Genomic DNA, 11,930 nt, shown 5'->3' with positions numbered 1-11,930 from the left:
ATCAGTTCTGATTCAGAGACATGGAAAACTGAGAAAGCCAATTGCTTATTTCTCAGCAGTTCTTGATCCTGTTGCAAAAGCATTGCCATGTTGCTTAAAAGCAGTGGCTGCAACAAGTGTAAGCCTTGAGCAAAGTGAAGGAATAATTATGGGGTTTCCTGTAAAAGTATATGTGCCTCATTCGGTTGAAATTCTTCTTACCAGAAGCAAAACCCAGCATTTGACAAGTAACAGGTTAACCAAATATGAGAAAACTATTCTGGGATCAGGTAATGTCTCAATTGCAAGATGTGTGAATTTAAACCCTTCCACATTGTTGCCTGATGCTGCTATTACTGAGGTCAAAAATGAAACTGACATTGACCATGAGTGCTTGGATGTTTTAGAATATTGCACCAAGCCCAAGCAAGACATAAAAGATGTTCCCTTGCCAGAATCTGATTTTGTTTACTTTGTTGATGGCGCTTGTCTAAGAACAGAAGAGGGCATTCTGAGAGCAGCATATTCAGTCTGTACAGTCTCAGAAGTAGTTGTGGGTTCCCCTCTTGAAGGAATTCGTTCAGTTCAAGTAGCAGAATTAATTGCTTTAATTCGTGCATGTGAAAAAGCGAAAGGGAAAAAGATTACCATAGTGACTGATAGTCAGTATGGATATGGTGTAGTCCATGACTATGGCCAGCTCTGGTCTCAAAGAGGTTATCTAACTTCTGCGGGGAAACCCAATCAGGAATGCAAAATTGATCAAAAGATTGATTGATTGATGGCATTCAGTTACCAGAAATAAAAGCTGTGGTAAAATGTGCAGCACATAAAAAAGGCAATGATTATATTACCAAAGGTAATGCTTATGCGGATGAGATTGCTAAATATTGCGCGAAAAACAATTATTCAATCAATCGGGAAAAAGACAATAGTCATGTTTTGAACTCTCTCATGCTAATATCTGTAGTTATAACATGGCAGGGAGTGAAAGACCTACAAGATGAGGCAGATGATGAAGAAAAAGACACATGGCTAAAAGCAGGTTGCAGACAGCGAGAAGAAGATGAGATTTGGGTTTACAAAGATGACAGACCAGTAATGCCAAATTGCATGATTGCTGACATGGGACGGATGTACTATGGTCCAGGGCATTTAGGGAGAGACTCTATGATTAGGCTATTTAGGCAAACTTGGTATAATCCAAAATTCAGGATTATTGCAGAATCACTTTGCCAAAGATGTTTGACCTGCCAACAAATGAATCCTAACAGAAAAACTGTTGTGAGCATGGGAACCATAGGACGGGAGGGTGGTCCTTTTACCAGGTTGCAAATGGATTTCATTGACATGCCACCACACAATAGGCTAAGATATGTCCTTGTGATTGTCGGTCTGTTTTTAAGATGGGTGGAAGCATTCCCAACTCGTCACAATGATTCAGTTACTGTGGCAAAATTACTCTTGAGGGAGATCATACCTAGATATGGTTTTCCAGTCAGTATTGAAAGTGATCGCGGAACGCATTTTGAAAACAGATTGTTACAATTAATTTGTGAAGCCATGAACATTAAGCAGAAGCTACACTGTGCATACAGACCAGAAGCATCAGGTGTTGTAGAGCAAATTAATGGCACAATAAAAAATAGAATTTCCAAGATGTGCCTAGCTACAAAAGTAAAGTGGACAGATGCACTTCCACTTGCTCTGATGTCTTTGAGAAGCACACCTGATAAAAAGACAGGTCTTAGTCCTCATGAGATCCTCATGGGCAGGGTTATGAGGCAAGCATTTGTTTCAGTTGACAAGTTGTTGAGTATTAATGAAAGTGCAATTATAGATTATTGCAAAAACTTGTCTGATGTAGTGACTTCTGTATTCCATCAGGTGGGAACAGATGTGATTTCAAAAGAAAAGGAGCAAGCTCATGATCTGTTACCAGGAGACTGGGGCAGAACGAAAATTCATTGAAGAAGAAACTGTTTAGTACCCAGGTGGCAAAGAGCAAGACAGGTGATACTTGTCACAACAAATGCTGTTAAATGTAAAGGGTTGAAACGGTGGGTTCCCGCGAGCCATACCATTTGTGTACCACCTCCTGATAATCCTGACGAAGAAAGTGACACAACAACTGATTCAGACTCTGAGGGAGATCCTGAAAAAGATTCAGATTCTGAAGATCGACAAGAGGGTCGATATCTGGAAGATTCAGATGCGAATCAGGCATTGAATGAAAAAGATCTGGAAATTGTGACTCTAGATCCAGAAAATGATGAAAATCTGCTAGAAAAAGAATCTGAAGCAGAAAAAGAATCTGAGCAAGAAGATAATCAAGTTCAGGAGAGTATTGAAAAGCAGATTGAAAGCTCTGAAAGCAGGAACAGGATTTCTGAAACTGGGAAGTTAGAAGTAATTCCAGAAGAAGAGGAAGAATTACTGAGTACCAGCTACAAGGATGATGTTCCTAACGGAGTGAAGCTGCTGAGTAAAGAAGTTCCTAGATATAGATTTGAAGTCTCAGAAACTGATTCAGACGAGAGTGATGAAGAGTCTGAAATAAGAAAATTCAGAAAGAGAGCTTGGAAAGCTCAATGTAACGAAACTGTGCCAAAGAAGAAAATCTTAAGAAAAGGAGATATTTGGCCAAAAGAAAACTTAAAATTCAAATTAGTGAACAAATCAAAGGAACAGATCAACGAAATATCAAGTCAGAAAGGTGATTCTGATAAGAAAAATCAGCCAGGAAAGAAAATATAAGTAATTAGCAGTAAGGCAAAAAGAGTAATTTGGCCCAATCAAAAGTACAAGTCCCCAGAGTGGACTTATATTATAAGACCACCAGTAGTGGATATTAGCAGTAGTAGTCAGGAGGATTTAGAAGAAGCCAGTGACAATGATTAAAGTTGTTTTCTTTTCAAGTTGAGGTTTTATTTTTGGCATAAGGCTGAAGAAATTGTGTTAGGTGACACAAGGTCGAAGAAATTGTGTTAGCTGGAGAAACACATTCATGTGATGCAAGGTTGAAGAAAAGCTGTTAGAGGGTTACTAAAAAATTTTTAAAAGGGGAGGTATTATAAAAAGTACTAATTACTTACTTACATTTTTACTTACTTAAATTTTTAAATTTTTGTTTTTTGTTTTTTGACTTTACTAAAATGCCTAGCTCTGACACTTCAAGATGTGCTATTTTAAGAAGATGTTGCAAAATGTCTTCTATTTGTGTGATTCTACTAATTTTGGTTTGGTTAATTCTAGCTGTCATTTTCCCTTTTGGAATTGACAAAGAGAAGTTTAAGGTAAATATGACAAGTAGAGTAGAGTCTAAACAAGATAAACATGTTGGCAAAACTAACAGAGTTATTGAGCACAAACCAGAGATCCATCAAGATAGATCTGTTGGTGATTTTTCTAGCAATTCTTTTTCCAGACTCTTGTCAGAATATGTGAGAGTCATGAATGTGAAGGACTGTTATGTTTGTGTAAAGCTTCCTGCTTCTGTTTCAGAGGTTGTTACTTATAACATGTTACCCCTTACTTATGGCATCACATGCAGTGTTATAGCTAGTTTATTCTATCAAACAGGTCGTTTGGAGTACTTTTACTCTGATTATGACGAAATCTTTGCTAATCTAAAAATTGTAAATAGCTTAAACAAAGTTAGACCTGCTAAACAGATGAGGGAATTCTTTTTGGTGACTAATGAGCTTACATATGAATACGCCTACAGAAACAATTTAACATGCAAGATGAGAGCTGAAGAGAAAACTTTCCTAAACATGGTTGAGGAGAGGAGAGCAATTTATAAAAGGAATGAGATGCTGAAACATGCTAAATCTAAGTTTTGGCAGCTTGAAGATGAAAAGCTCAATGGCGTAAATACTAATGCTGCTATTCACACAGATGAACCAGTTAGTGGTAAATTTTGCATTAGGAGTGATAATACATTATATGATAACTTTTTTGTGGGTGCTAGTCAATGTGAGGATACATACCTTATCACAGGGGGTTGGGGATTTAAAGGTGGTAAAGACCCAATTTTTCCTGGAATATATTTTGTTTGTGGTAACAAAGCGTACTTTAGCCTCCCAGACCATTAGTATGGGACGTGTTATCTTGGATTAGTTTTTCCAAAGATTTTTCATGTTGACAGAAATGCAAAGGGTTCTTTTGAATTTGGTGAACACCTGAACAGGTACAAGAGGGAAAGTTTCTCAGAAATTATGGGAGACATTTTTGGCGCAATCATTCCTATGGTAGGAATAACCCTGAATGCAATCAAAATCAGAAAGGTTTCCACAATTGTAGATAGATTGTCAACGGACACTGCAAGTGGTTTCCAGTTAGTTAACACAGAACTTGTTGCGACTAGGAGTATGGTTATGCAGAATCGTCTTGCTTTAGACATTCTGCTAGCAAAAGAGGGAGGAGTCTGTGGGATTTTACATGTCCAGCATTGCTGTACTTATATCCCAGATAAGAGTCAAAATATAGAAACGCTTATTAAAAACATTACAGAATTTCATTCGGAAATTGAACCCTTAGAAGATGAAAATTTTTCTGAACGCTTGGGCAAAAGGATTACAGCAATTAAAGAATGGTTTCAAGAAATTGGCGGCTCAATCATTGGCAAAGTACTTCTTCCTGTAATAATCATAGTCATGGTGATACTTTTGTTAAAAATTAGCTGCATGATCCACAAAAGAAAGAAGCATGTTAGGGAAAAGAGAAGGATATATAAACTCAGAAAGGAACAAGAGAAGGAGATTGAATTAGAAGAGTTTCGGAGAGCACAATATGAGAGTACCAGACAAACTGCTGAGACAGGGGTTTAGGGAAACAAACACAGAGAGTGTTCAAAAATGACATCTCCAAACTTGGTTTAAAATTTGCTAAATTTTTGGGTATTGTTTGGTGATTTTAAAATCACCAGATGAGGGAGTTGATGGAGCGAGTTTCAGAAATAATTTTATTCTGACTTGTGAAGTTATACTTCCTTAACTATTAATTATATGAATGTGTTTGTGCATGACTTTTATTAACCAACCTAGAATAAAATGTGATCAAAAACACGTGGGACTAATATTATCTGCTTTATGTTGCATCTGCAAGTACGTTGAAAAATAATTTATTAACCTTGTCTAATGTCTTCGTCAACATTAATGCGGCTGTTTAATTAATGGCATGTGCTTATTTTATATGTGCTTTTGTCTGTGTTGTGTCTTTTTATTTTTACACAGGTTTGTGAAAAAACCTGCTGACCTAAAAGGAGAATGGTAGATATATTCGCTGCTTAAGTGTGCTTTATGCTAGATAACATAAATTAATGGATTAACATTAGCATTGGTGGGTGGGTAACAGAATGGGTCTCAATTCTCTAATTAATTACTCTCTTGTGTTTGTTTAAATATTAGTTTTCGTGTGGGCCTTCCTTGAAAATGGCTGACTGGCTGTGCTGTTAAGGACGAGACTTGACCAGAGTGAAGCTTTCACTCACGTGCTGAAAAAGAATGTTTCCTGCCAAAACAAAACAATAATGTGCAGGACTGTTGTCAGTTGAGTCTATGTGTTTCTTGAAGTGCACCAAGGACAGTGAGCCCGCTTTGCTTGCCAAATTCAGGAAGTAAACGTTCTTCTGGCTAGTTTATTGTTGCAAACTTAAGGAAGCTGGAAGGATGGAATCTAAGAACAATAAGGGCTTATGATGTGCCCCGGACTTGGTCACGAACGAGTGACACGTTGGTGGACTGACATGGCTCAGCCAATAATGAAGCTGGATTTATGGTGTCTATTAGAATTTAGTTACTTAGTTAGCTAGAAAAGGTATAAAAACTGTCCCCTTGACAAGTGAGCGTGCCCGTACTTCCCGAATCCTGAGAGACAATGACATGCTGATGGACTTCTTATTCAGGTAAGCATTAACAGGGCTAATGACTTTATATTTTCCCCTCCTAAGTGAAGTGAGACAGTTAGGGAGATAGTTTTAGGGAATGAAAAATCATTTAATTAATATTCATGCTTCTGAAGATTTTGAATTGCCATGTTCAATGTGCCTTTTCCTAATAAAACTGCAAACAGTTAATGCTAATAAATAAAGTTTCCTATTAAAAATGCTCATTCATTGAAAAATAAAATAGATTTTAAAATGTCAAGCTGGTCTTGATTATTTGTGTTAGTTACCATCAGTTTGATTCTATCGGCCTGTGTGGCTTAATTAAATGTTTCTGTTATTTTACCATGGATATAATGAAGATAAACTGCAGTTGTATATAAAGTGTATATAATTTATAGATAAGTTTGATTAATTAGGCCACATGATTCAGTTGCCAAATATCTGTCTCGGTTTCTTATGGGCCTTGTGAGAGATTATGATTAATGGTAAGTATTGTGGTGTTAGGTAGTGTTGTTGAGACAGAATTTCTTTAGTGGCGCTGGATCACTACCAAAACGGCATAAGCAGAAAGTGAAAGCACAGGCATACGCCGTATTGGATAAATATGGAGCATTCCTGCCCTTTCCCTGTGATGCAGGACATCGCAGCAGGGTGACTTGCTGCACTGAACTGCACCACTAATGTCATAAATATGACCCTTAATTCATGGGACTGCATAAGGGTCTCTAAGATAGGTAACATTAGGGAAGAAGAACAGATTGAACCATATACACACTTATGTGAAGAATGCCAACTGTACAAGTCCCAATTGATTTGATTTCTCCAACTCTGATACACTTTAGAACCCCTAAAGGCAAAGCTGGCAAATCCCCTAGAATTCAATCCTTTAGAAGCTAAACTGACAGCCAAACTAACAGGTTCAGGGCAAAGGATGCACTTCAAAAGTATACAACTCCTTGGTCATCAACACACCGGCTCCTCTGACCCAGTTAAAAGTCCGCTTGTAGGTAGATATGGACCCATACTAGATGATGATGAGTGGAGAGAATCTAAGTTAGCCCGCTTGAATTTTGGCAATTGTATTGTATTGTATTGTATATTAGATTTCTATAGCGCCCTATCACCCAGGGGTCTCTAAGCGCTTTGCAGAGAGTGAGCACCATACTAGAGGGGAGAGAGTTAGGCATTACCCCAGGCCTCCTGAAACAGCACCGTTTTTAGCTTTTTTCTGAAAGATAAAAGGTTTGTTTCTTTGCGCAGGCTCTCTGGCAGTTTGTTCCATGCACTGGGAATTGTATGGGTAAACGTGCGCCCTCCAAAGGAGGATAGCTTAAAACGCGGACAAATCAGTAGAGCAGCGTCTGCTGATCGTAAATTCCTGCTTGGGGCGTATGGAACTAAACGTTTCTTGATATATTTTGGGGCTTGTCTGTACAGTGCTTTATGCGTTATGCATAGGCCCTTAATTTTGGCCCGTTGTTTCACCGGCAGCCAATGGAGTTTATGGAGGAGGGGAGTAGCCTGAGTCCTTCTAGGTTTGTTGAAGATCAGTCTGGCGGCGTCGTTCATGACTATCTGCAGTCTGCTCGACAGTTTTTGAGGGATATTGTCATACAGAGCGTTGCCGTAATCCAGGCGTGCCAGGATCAGTGCTGATACTGCTCTTCTAAGCGTGTCTACCGTCAGGATAGGGGATAGTTTGCGCAATTGCCTCATTAGCCCCACACAAGTACCCACTACGGCTGAGACTTGGGCTGACATGGTGAGGTTTGTATCGATAATCAGGCCCAAGCTTTTTACTGCTTCAGCTGGTATTGGGGATGGCCCTAATTCGGTAGGCCAGAGGAGGTCGTTCCAGGGGCTAGATGCCGTTGTGATCGCCAACACCTCAGTCTTATCGGGATTTATTTTTAATGAGTTGGTCGTCATCCAGTTCACGGTGAATTTTAGAATGTTCTGCATTCTCTGGTATGCCATTGGACAGTTGTCAATTTGAATAATAATCTGCGTATCGTCGGCATAGTTGTATATACTGCAGTCCATCTGATTTAATGTTGAGATGAGAGGTTGCAGGTAGGCATTGAACAATAAAGGTGATAATGCCGAGCCCTGAGGGACTCCGCATGTGATACCTACTGCCTCCGATACCAGGTTAGCCAATTGCACTCTCTGGACCCGTGACTCCAGGAAGGATGTCAGCCAGGCATGGGCGGTGCCCTGAATACCGAGGTCCCACATCCGCGACAACAATAGGTCATGCTTGACCGTATCGAGTGCCGCGGAGAGGTCTAGCAGCACCAGGGCACATGGATTTTTCCTGTCCGCTTTGAGTCTCAGGTCATCCAGCACGGAAAGCATGACCAATTCCGTGCTATGGTGCAATTGCCTCTCATATTAGACTCATTCTTTCAATACAGATACTTATGCAGAACTTGCACACAGAACTTTGGTCCCCCATGTTGGATTTCAGTAAAAGTATCACAAGTAGGGTGTACATAACTTTGTATCAAATGCAGGTGTTGTCGGGAGTGGGCTATTTCAGGAGACTGGATAGTGTAATTTTACCAAAATCACAGGTTTTAAGTATTTTAGGTACTCCAGCCAAAGCAAAAGAGCCTCAAGCCCACCTTTACCCTTTGAAGAAGAGGAAGGAAATTCTGTGCGTAAGAAACAACTCTCATAATTGCACCAGACTTTGACTCCCAGGGATGTAGGGGTTTGCAAACTGTAGTGCAGCATGCTTTGGGTGCCTACTGCCTGTAAGAAGCATGTGGCACTTTTAGAAAGAACTGACCCTGACTTCCGCCCTGTCCTGTGGGACACCTTTCCTGCTGATTTGTGGACACTGGCGAGACACTAGTGGTTTGAGTTTTGTGAAAAGACCTTTACCTCTTTTAACATGCTGTCAGTGTCTCTGAAGACTAGGGCTCGAGTCGGGGTACCACGCGGGTGGACGGCGTCCCCACACTTATTTTACCGGGGGGACGCAGTCCCCCCTGCCAAACAGCTGGACTTCACTCTTTGGCCTCTCAGGGACGAGGAGCTCGGCACCTTTCGTGACGTCACTTCCTGTCATGACGTCACTTCCGGTGACAACGTCCCCCACTTCTTTTTTTACGACTTGTGCCCTGGAAGACTGACCTGAAAATGTGCAAGAACATCTTAGAACCTTTTTCTGAAGGTCAATCCACTACACGTGAGTTTGCTGCTGCCTCAGCAAGGAACTACTGCAGGGTTTAATCACTCATTCAGGCCTTCAAACATGGCACACCACATGAGTTTATGTTAGGGAATCAACTCAACCCCTTTACTCAGTTTCCTTGTATTCTACACTACTGAAGATAGCAGGCCACCATCACTCTGATGGTGGCGAATCCCAGTGGGTCACAAATTGCGACCTATCTCATTAATATTCATGAGGTGGATCTATTAGCGACCGAATAGGAATCCATGATTAAACTCAAACGAGTTCCATACATTAGGATTAGCGATTTCCTAATAGTGATACGTAAAAAATTGCAATTAGGTAATCGCTATTCCTATTTTTGTACATCTGGCTCTAGATTCCTTAGCCTAGTGGCAAGTCATTAATTTACAGCACAGAAACATGAGAAGACATGATTCTCCTGAAGGACAAAGGTGCAAATAAAGCGGAAATTACATGCTGCTGCCTGTAGAAAAAAAAAAAAATCGCCTGAATTTTACAGATGGTCTGTGTTGCTAAATAGGTACTATCAGGAGTAGCTAACGACCCTTCACACACAGATCTGCCTTTTCCACCTGATATTAAGGATCTGAACATATTGAACGACGAATTATTGTTATCGCACCTTCTCTCTAGTTTTGCACTTTTACTGCGCTTTGCACATTTCTAGTTGATAGTTCTAGAAACGAGATAATTGCTGATCATTTACACATTATTTTTAATTAATGACTGGAAAGCAATTTCTGTGAAGTACGACCAACCTTCTGAATTCCCTTTTAACTACTTTCTATTTTGTAATACGTTTTAAGAATGAATAAGGAACATACATTTTTGTAATTTGATAATATAACGTATAGCCAGCACAAACTGCACTGTCAATGTAACTTTGAAGGTTTTCTTTAAACTACCATAACTTTAATTTTAGCTTAACACATCCCTAGGAAATGTGTTATGTTGATAGGAAGTTCTTAGTATTATTAAACAAGCAGATGCATCAATGTGAACAAAAAGGAGATGGGAGCATGGTGAGGAGTTTATATCAATCCCAGGCAAAATTTCCATTAAATCAGCGTAATCTCAGGTAATTTTACCAAATTTTGCTTTACACGTGTCACGTCAAATTTTCAAAATGATGCATTGCGCCACCAGGCATAATTATTTTGAATTCATGGCAACATTTCAGTTAAGGTGCATGGAGCAAATCAAACGACCATAATGCAAGGTTTTTTTTTTTACGCTACCTTTTTGAGCGCAAAATGCGTCCTCACTTCCGAAATGGACGTGAGGACTCATTTTTCAATAAAAAGTAGCATGAAATTCCATTTTTGCATTTCACATAATTTCACATCATTTTTGGAGATCAACGCAAATGCAAAATAAGCACATTTCAAACACCCCGAGCTTTTGTCGGGCTCTAATACTGACAGAAAGACAACTAGCCTACCATAATTTTTTTTTTCGAACATATTTTTCTTGGTATTTAATTTAACAGCAGTCGGATATACCAGCTCATAACATTGCACAAGATGCAGTTTAAAGTACACTAAACTTAGCATTAACATAAACGGGTACACCTAGGCCACATCTCAAATCACTGGTCTTACCCCAACCATTGATAGCCGGACCGGTAATATGAGCTCAGGGACCTGTGCCTATGGGGACTCCTATAGGGTTGCAGCACCCCAGGACATCACTTAGGGCCTCATTTATGAAAAGTGACGCATCGCTGCGTGAAAACAGCGATGTGTCACTTTTCATTGCGCCCTCCTAGCGACACCAATGATGCGTCATATTTACAGTATGACGCATCATTGCGCAAGGAGTTACAGATACGTCAGTATTTCTGACGTATCTGTATGGCGCAAAGTGACGCATTGCTGGAGTGTGTCACAAAAGTGACGCAACTCCAGCAATGCGTCCTTTCACATGGGGCAAGGTCCATGTGAAAGGGCCTGCGTCAGTCTTACGCCTGCTGTGAGGCAGGCATAAGATTTTGACGCATTTGAGTCCTAGAAGTGGCACAGTGAAATCTCATAGATTTCACTGAGTCACTTCCATGACCCTTTCTTGCGTCAATACGCCCCCCTTGCATACATTATCCCTGGCGCACGTATAATGTGGCGCAGGGGTTTACAAAGTGACGTATCTACCTAGATGCGTCACTTTGTAAATATGGCGCAACAAGGCGCATTTTTTACGCCACTGGTGCATCACAAAAAGTGACGCACCGGCGGCGTAAAAGTGACGCACGGCCCTTATTTCTTTTATAGTTTACGGCTTTCAGTAACATATATGGCCTAATATAGAAAGGGGCCTTCAGGGAAATGTCACTCAGTTTATATAAAACAAAAAACATCTATTAACTAACTTATTATGCAGGGGATCTAGATTATACAATAGCATGTCAGAGAAAGGGATAAAGGCCTGGGAAGTGTGCTGTACAGGGGGCAGTCAGGGGATCTTGGTCACTACCAATTTAGCCACTGGCTACTGTGTCATCTTCTCCATATCCCAGACAAGCTAGAGGGAGGGTCCATAGAGATGCATCCCCCAGTCTTCTCTTGGTTGCCTAGGTGCTACTGTGCTCCATTCCAGTATTCTTACAGTTCCCCAAGTCCATCATCACTTCTATTGGGGTCCCCAACTACTCGGGTGTGCTCCCCCTCGGTCTGGGTATTGTCACCACTCTACTCTTCCCCACTACGATCCTGTTCAGGGTTCTCCCAGACTGGACCTCGCTCCAGAGTTCTGCCATTGGGCCGGCGCCTTAGCCCCCGTAATAATTCTCTAGCCAGGACGCGCCCAGTGGGTCACATCCCTTTCCCAGGACCTTGCCCACCGACGGATTTCAGGCCA

The sequence above is a fragment of the Lissotriton vulgaris genome, chromosome 4_1, assembly GCF_964263255.1.
Source record: "Lissotriton vulgaris chromosome 4_1, aLisVul1.2, whole genome shotgun sequence".
Taxonomy (NCBI): domain Eukaryota; kingdom Metazoa; phylum Chordata; class Amphibia; order Caudata; family Salamandridae; genus Lissotriton; species Lissotriton vulgaris.
Note: the sequence above shows the minus strand (reverse complement) of the source record.